General features: G+C 41.2%; 1 non-coding gene across 1 annotated transcript; it reads left to right on the forward strand.

Moving 5' to 3' along the window:
- The first annotated feature begins 350 nt into the window (after positions 1 to 350).
- On the forward strand, positions 351 to 422 carry TRNAC-GCA (transfer RNA cysteine (anticodon GCA)). Its single transcript has one exon. It is a non-coding gene; the product is annotated as a tRNA-Cys (tRNA).
- The last annotated feature ends 7,698 nt before the right edge of the window (positions 423 to 8,120 follow it).

An 8,120-nucleotide genomic window follows, 5' to 3' on the forward strand; every position in this document is an offset into this window, starting at 1 on the left:
CTGTGGCCTAAACCAAGAAGAGTATAGATTACCTCCAACAACACTGAGAACTTGAGCTTATTAATTTCAAATTTTTGCACAAGAACATGCGTAACCCTTCTGTGTCATCCCTTATGTGTCAACTATGGCACTTAATTTCGGCCAATGGAAAGCGCGAACACACGTTGCCTCACTCTATGTCTACTGAGGGTTTTGATTACTTTTGGCCTGATACGAATACATCAAGCGTGGAGTGCAACAACACTCACAAACTAAGATTGTTATTTTTAAATCTTTGCACACGAACATGATACAAATACTATTAGCAAGAATCTTGTTGGATATTGGAGTTAAACAAAACAATCCATCAAGGGTGCATAGCTCAATGGTAGAGCAATCGGCTGCAGTTCGATAGGTCATCAGTTCAATCCTGGTTGCGCCCTAAAACAAGAAGAGTATGGATTACCTTTAAAAACACTTATATCCCACTTATATCCTAAGAATATTAATTGCAAATTGTTACACCAAACATGCATATGCCTTACAATTCGAATTTTTCAAATTTACGATGATATGAACACGAGTTGTACGAAACAATCTAAGATGATATGAATAGTATTGATAAAACGTCTTATTTGATATTGGAATACAACAACAAATAATAGGTGCATAGCTCAGTGGTAGAACAATCGGTCGCAGTCTGATAGGTCATCAGTTCAATCCTCCTTGTGTCCTAAATCAAGAAGAGTATAAATTATCTCCAACAACACTGACAACCCGAGATTATTAATTTCAAAGCTTTGCAAACGAACATGTGTATCCCTTATGTGTCAAATATAACATGATACGAATAATATTAGCAAGATTCTTGTTGGACATTGGAATTAAACAAAAGAATCCACCAAGGGTGCATAACTCAGTGGTAGAGCAATCGGCTGCAGTCCGGTAGGTCATTAGTTTAATCCGGGTTGTACCCTAAAACAGGAATAGCTGGGATTATCTTTAACAACACTTACATCCTAAGAATATTAATCGGAAATTGTAACACAGAAACATGCATATGACTTATGTGGGAATGTTTCAAATATAGATGACATGAATACTATCGGTATAACATTTTACTGAATATTGAACTAAACGAAAGAAGTACTCATGGGTGCATAGCTGAGTGGTAAAGCAATCGGTTGTAGTTCGATAGGTCGGTACTACAATCCTAGCTGAGACCTAAAGCAACAAGACTATAAATTACCTCCAATAGCACTCACAACCTAAGATTATTAATTTCGAATCTTTGCAAACGAATATGTGTATCCCTTATCTATCAAATATAACATCATATCAATACTATTAGCAAGATTCTTGTTGGATATTGGAATTACAAACATGCAAATGCCTTATGTGTCGAATGTTTCAAACATCGATGACATGAATACTATTGGTAAGACGTCTTAGTAGATATTGGAATAAACACAACAATGAATAATGGGTGCATAGCTCAGTGGTAGAGCAATTTGGTGCAGTCCGATAGGTCATATCTTCAATCCTCTTTGTGCCCAAAACAAAGAAGAGTATAAATTACCTCAAACAACACTCACAACCCGAGATTATTAATTTCAAATTTTTGCAAACGAAAATACGTATGCCTTATGTGTCAAAAATATAACATGATAGGAATACTATTAGCAAGATTCTTGTTGGATATTGGAATTAAACAAAAGAATCCACCAAGGGTGCGTAGTTCAATGCTAGAGCAATCAGCTACAGTCCAATAGGTCATTAGTTCAATGTTGGTTCCGCCCTAAAATAGGAAGAGTAGGGTTTAGCTTTAACAACACTTACATCCTAAGAATATTAATTGAAAATTGTTACAGAAAAACATGCATATGCTGTAAGAAATATTCTAAGATGATATGAATACTACTCGTAAGACGTCTTACTAGAAATTGGAATAAACACAACAACGAATAATGGGTGCATAGCTGAGTGGTAGAGCAATCGGCTGCAGTCTGATAGGTCATCAGTTCATTCCTGGTTACGCCCTAAAACAAGAAGAGTAGGGATTACCTTTAACAACACTTAAATTGTAAGAATATTAATTTCAAATTGTTACACACAAACATGCATATCCTTATGTGTCGAATGTTCCAAATCTAAGATGATCTGAATACTAGCTGTAAGAAATATTCTAAGATGATATGAATACTATTGGTAAGACTTCTTACTAAATATTGGAATAAATACAACAACGAATAATGGGTGTATAGCTCAGTGGTAGAACAATCGGTTGTAGTCCGATAGGTTATCAGTTCAATCCTCCTTGTGCCCTAAATAAAGAAGAGTATAATTACCTCCAACAAGAGTCACGGGTCGAGATTATTAATTTCCAATCTTTGCAAACACACATGTGTATCCCTTATGTGTCAAATATAACATGATTGGAATACTATTAGCAAGATGCATGCTAGATATTCGAATTAAAAAGGAATCCACCAAGGGTTCATAACTTAGCGGTAGAACAATCGGCTGCAGGCCAAGAGGTCATCAGTTCAATCCCGGTTGCACCTTAAAACAGCAAGAGTAGGGATTATCTTAAACGACACTTATATGCTAAGAATATTAACTGTAAATTGTTAAACACAAACATTCATATGCCTTATGTGTCGAATGTTTCAAATCTAAGATGATATGAATACTATTGTCAAAAACTCTTACTAGATATTGGAATGAACACAACAACGAATAATAAGTGCATAGCTTAGTGGTAGAGCAATCGATTGCAGTCCAATAGGTCATCAGTTCAATCCTCCTTGTGCCTTAAATCAAGAAAAGTATAAATTACCTCCAACAACACTCATAGCCCGAGAATATTCATTTCAAATCTTTGCAAGCGAACATTTGTATCCCTTATGTGTCAAATATAACATGATTGGAATACTATTAGCAAGATGCATGCTAGATATTCGAATTAAAAAGGAATCCACCAAGGGTTCATAACTTAGCGGTAGAACAATCGGCTGCAGGCCAAGAGGTCATCAGTTCAATCCTGGTTGCACCTTAAAACAGCAAGAGTAGGGATTATCTTAAATGACACTTATATGCTAAGAATATTAACTGTAAATTGTTAAACTCAAACATTCATATGCCTTATGTGTCGAATGTTTCAAATCTAAGATGATATGAATACTATTGTCAAAAACTCTTACTAGATATTGGAATGAACACAACAACGAATAATAAGTGCATAGCTTAGTGGTAGAGCAATCGATTGCAGTCCGATAGGTCATCAGTTCAATCCTCCTTGTGCCTTAAATCAAGAAAAGTATACATTACCTCCAACAACACTCATAGCCCGAGAATATTCATTTCAAATCTTTGCAAGCGAACATTTGTATTCCTTATGTGTAAAATATAACATAATACAAATACCATTAGCAAGATTCTTGTTGGATATTGGAATTAAACAAAAGAATCTACGAAGGATGCATAGCCCAGTGGTAGAGCAATCGGCTAAAGTCCGGTAGGTCATCAGTTTAATCCTGGTTGCACCCTAAAACAGGAAGAGTAGGGTTTATCTTTAACAACACTTACATCCTAAGAATATTACTTGCAAATTGTTACAAACAAATATGCATATGTTGTAAGAAATATTCTAAGATGATATTGAAATAAACAAAAGAAGCTATAATGGGTGCATAGTTGAGTGGTAAAGTAATCGGTTGCAATTCAATAGGTCGGTAGGTCAATCCTTGTTGTGCCCTAAAGCAAGAAGAGTATAAATTACCTCCAACAACACTCACAACTTAAGATTATTAATTTCAAATATTTGCAAACGAACATGAGCGTATCCCTTATGTGTCAAATATAACATGATACGAATACTATTAGCAGGATTCTTATTGGATATTGGTATTACACAAAAGAAACCACCAACGGTTCATAGCTTAGTGGTAGAGTAATCGACTACAGTTTGATAGGTCATTAGTTCAATGTTGGTTGCACCCTAGAACATGAAGAGTAGGGATTACCGTTAACAACAGTTACATCCTAAGAAAATTAATTGAAAATTGTTACACAAATGTGCATATGCATTATGTGTGGAATGTATCAAATCTAAGATGATATGAATACTATCGGCAAGACGTATTCTTGGATATTGAAATAAACAAAAGAACCAACCATGGGTGCATAGCTCAATGGTGGAGCAATCGGTTACAATCCGGTAGGTCATCAGTTTAATCCTCCATGTGCCCTATAGCAAGAAGAGTATAAATTAACTACAACAACACTCAGAACTTGAGCTTATTAAATTCAAATTATTGCACAGGAACATGTGTATACCGTTGTCGTGAAGAATTTCGGCCAGAGGCGGAAACCGGAAAACATTGGCTACATCGGCGGGGTGCAGCGTGTGAACGCACCCATCTACATTTAGTGTGAATAACGAGGGCGCTTTATGGCGCCGAAGAGTAGTCAAGTCGGGACAGACGATCCCATGTAAGTCGGGATTTATCCCACATTGTAACGCATCCCTCTCCTTGTTCTATAAAAGGAAGGGAATGCCCTTTGTGAAGGGGTTGCCCATTTTGCATTAGAGGGTATACCGTTAAGTTTAGAGTTAGCTTCTTCTTCTTCTTCTTCTTCTCCCCCTTCGTGTTCTCTTAGGGTTTGCTTTGACTCGGCCTCCTGTGCAAGACCCCGCTCGGCGCGACGAGCCGAAAGCTCCCCGACGGCGGCTTGATAGCAGACGACTGTTGCAACCTACCTTGGTCCGGCTCGAAGCCGGGAATGTATTCTTCTTTTTTATATATATATATATACACGTTCGCGTCTGTCTGTGTATATTCGCGTCTTTGTTGGTGTCGGGTGCTCCCCCCTTTCCTGCATTTCCTGTACATAAGGGCACGAGTTGGGTTGGGCTATGTGTGCGTGTGTGCGCGTGAGTCGGTGTTAAGCGCTCTCTCTCTCTCTCTCTCTCTCTCTCCCTTCGGTTGCTTCCGGTGTGCTTCTGGGATGCCCCAGAAACAGTAAAGCACGACTTCCTACGCTCCATCACTCCCTAGTCCAAGACCCCCGTGGTCCCGCCTTTCTCCACGCACGCGCGTAACAACACGACATCTTTGGTGAACCCGACGTGAAAGGCGACAAGGGAGGATGGAGTCGGAAGACGACGACCTTGCGGAGATGGTGGCCGAAGTGGTGTTGGAGTCGGCACGAGTGGTGATGAGGCGAGAAGCAGCGCAACAAGCGGTTGAGCGAGTGGTCGAAAGAGTCGGTCGTTTCAACGGGGACAAAGTCCCATCTTACTTGGAAGCCTACAACGCGGAAATGGAGGAGCGTGGCGTAGACGAGGCGTTGAGGCTGGAGTTCTTCTGTCGGGTCGTGGCTGTCCGGATGAATGCGGAAATAAAGGAGATCCGTGAGGCTCATAGTTCGTGGGAGGCCTTCGAAGAGGCGCTCCTGAAGGCATACGGAGGACGGCGGAAGAGCTGGGGACGACACGACTTCGACCAGTGGGTAGCATCGGCAAAGACCCACCGGGGCGCGACGAAGGCGTTCCGAGAGTTTGAGCGATGGCTTGCTCGGCTCCCAGAGCGGGAACAAGGTTTGGTGGGGGCGGACAAGGTCCTATTGTTCGTCAAGTCGATCGACCGAGCGGAACAGGAGGCCATCGGGATTGAGCTCGAAGACTATGATGGAGCGAATGGGCTTACGGAGGACTGGTCAAAGGTCGGAAGGGTGTGCCAACGGCTAGACGACGAGCGAGCTGAGAAGGTATCATCTATTTGGATGATCTATTGATTTATTCGAAGACCCAGGAAGAGCATGATTCTCATGTACTATTAGTACTAAAACGACTCCAAGAGAATGGTCTTTATGCCAAACTAGAAAAATGTAGCTTTGACTGCAAGCAAGTGGAATTTCTAGGCTACGTCATCTCCTCAAAGGGCATCTCCATGGATCCGGCTAAAGTCAAAATTGTGCTAGAGTGGCAAACTCCACGTTCGTTACGAGATGTACAATTTTTCCTAGGTTTCGCTAACTTCTACTGCAAGTTTATACAAGATTACTCAAAGATTATTTTACCTCTCACACAGCTTACGAAGAAGGGACAGACATTTCTTTGGTCCAATGAAGGGGACATGGCTTTTAGGCATCTTAAGAAAGCCTTTACATCAGCTCCTATTCTAGCTCATGTGGATACAAACAAACCATTCATCATGGAGGCCAACGCATCGGATTTCGCCCTCGGTAGCATCCTTTCTCAACAAGGAGATAAAGAAGAGATACATCTTGTGGCTTTCCATTCGCGCAAATTTGATGCCGCGGAAATCAACTACGAGATACATGACAAGGAGTTATTAGCCATCGTGGATTCATTTGTGCAATGGCGGCACTTCTTAGAGGGCTCTCCACACCAGGTCATCGTCTTCAATGATCACAAAAGTCTTGCTTATTTCCAGAACGCTCGTGTACTAAATCGACGGCAAGCTCGGTGAGCCCAATTCCTCACGCGTTTTGACTTCAAAATCACATATTGACCAGGGAAGCAGGAAGGAAAAGCAAATGCCCTAAACCCTCGTCCTGGTGATCCAACGTTTGATAATCAAAAGCAAGTAATCTTGGGACCAACACGTTTGCACACAACGCGGATTTTTCACACTCCACTAGATTCCCGGATTATTGATGACATACGTTGTCACGTATTTCCGTGCATGCGTGTAGAATAAGGCGGGACCACAAGGGTCTTGGACTAGGGAGTAGATGGGAGGATGGGTATGAGCAAAGTGGAAGAGATTAACACGGTAGAGAAAGTAGAAAGAGACAAGATTTATGAAGTTATGTATATTATGGGCATGAAAGCCGCAATGCGATTACAACCGCGGCCGCGTGGACCGGGCTCAAAACATAAGTAGAATGTAAACCCAAATCGGATAAATAAAGAAAGAGATGAAGAAATCCTAAACTGAATAGAAACCCTTGACCTAAGTGGTATACCTCTTCTCACTCAAAATAGGCAACCCCCTCAATGGTGCCCCTTCCTCTCCTTTTATAACATAAGGAGAGAAAGTCGTTACAAAAAAGGAGAGACTAAATATCCCCTTCATTCAATGGGGGATATTTGCTTAGATTCTTGGAGGAGGGATTGATGGGGCCTTAACTCCCACTCCTCACACATACTATTATGCCCATTACTCACCTCGTACTCCTATGTACCCCTCTCTTTCTCATGTGGATGTGCACATAAGTGCACATCACATTTATACTTTAGGATTCTTGTGGTGCATTTCTTACAATTTACATTTGTTCTTATTAATATTTTACAAATACATCATGTGCGTGTGCAACGTTGCACACCCCGGTTTTGCTCACTCTGCTTGGTTTTCTCCCTATGGACGAAAATCTTCACGACAACGTGCTAACTTGAAGACGAACAGTTTTGCTCAAGCCATTCTAGCGCACATTGATACCTCTTGGGCATCCTGTTCCCAATCTCAACAACAAGGTATGGACTACCGACAATTCAAATATCATGATGGTTTATTGTTCTTTAAAAAGCTCGTATATGTTCCTGATTGCTCCTGTCACCTTCAAATCGTCCAAAATTCTCACGACACCCATACAACGGGACATTTCGGTAGTATGAAGACATTGGATCTAGTTCAACAATCTTTTTGGTGGCCCCATATGCGACGTTTTGTCAAAGACTACATTTGGACCTATGATGCTTGCTGCCGAGCAAAGATGCCACAACATCATCCATATGGCTTGTTGGAACCCTTGCCGATTCCAAGTAAGCCGTGGCAGTCTATTTGTCTTGATTTTATCACAGATCTGCCGGTCTCGAAGGGTTTCGATGCTATCTTAACCGTCGTTGATCAATATACTAAGATGGCCCATTTTGTGTCGTGTACTAAGGCCATCACTAGTGAGGAAACCGCCACCCTTGTCATGTGTGAGGTATTTCGGCATCATGGCCTCCCAAACAGTATCATCAGTGACCGAGGACCTCAATTCGTCTCCAAATTTTGGAAGCATCTCTTCAAGATGCTCAAGGTCTCTTGTAACCTCTCCTCCGGCTACCATCCCCAGACCAATGGGCATGCAGAACGAACAAATCAAACGTTGGAACAATACCTCCG

This window comes from Azolla caroliniana, unplaced genomic scaffold (genome assembly GCF_043228905.1).
Source record: "Azolla caroliniana isolate FFs.n. ecotype wild unplaced genomic scaffold, voAzoCaro1.0.p SCAF_11, whole genome shotgun sequence".
Classification (NCBI taxonomy): domain Eukaryota; kingdom Viridiplantae; phylum Streptophyta; class Polypodiopsida; order Salviniales; family Salviniaceae; genus Azolla; species Azolla caroliniana.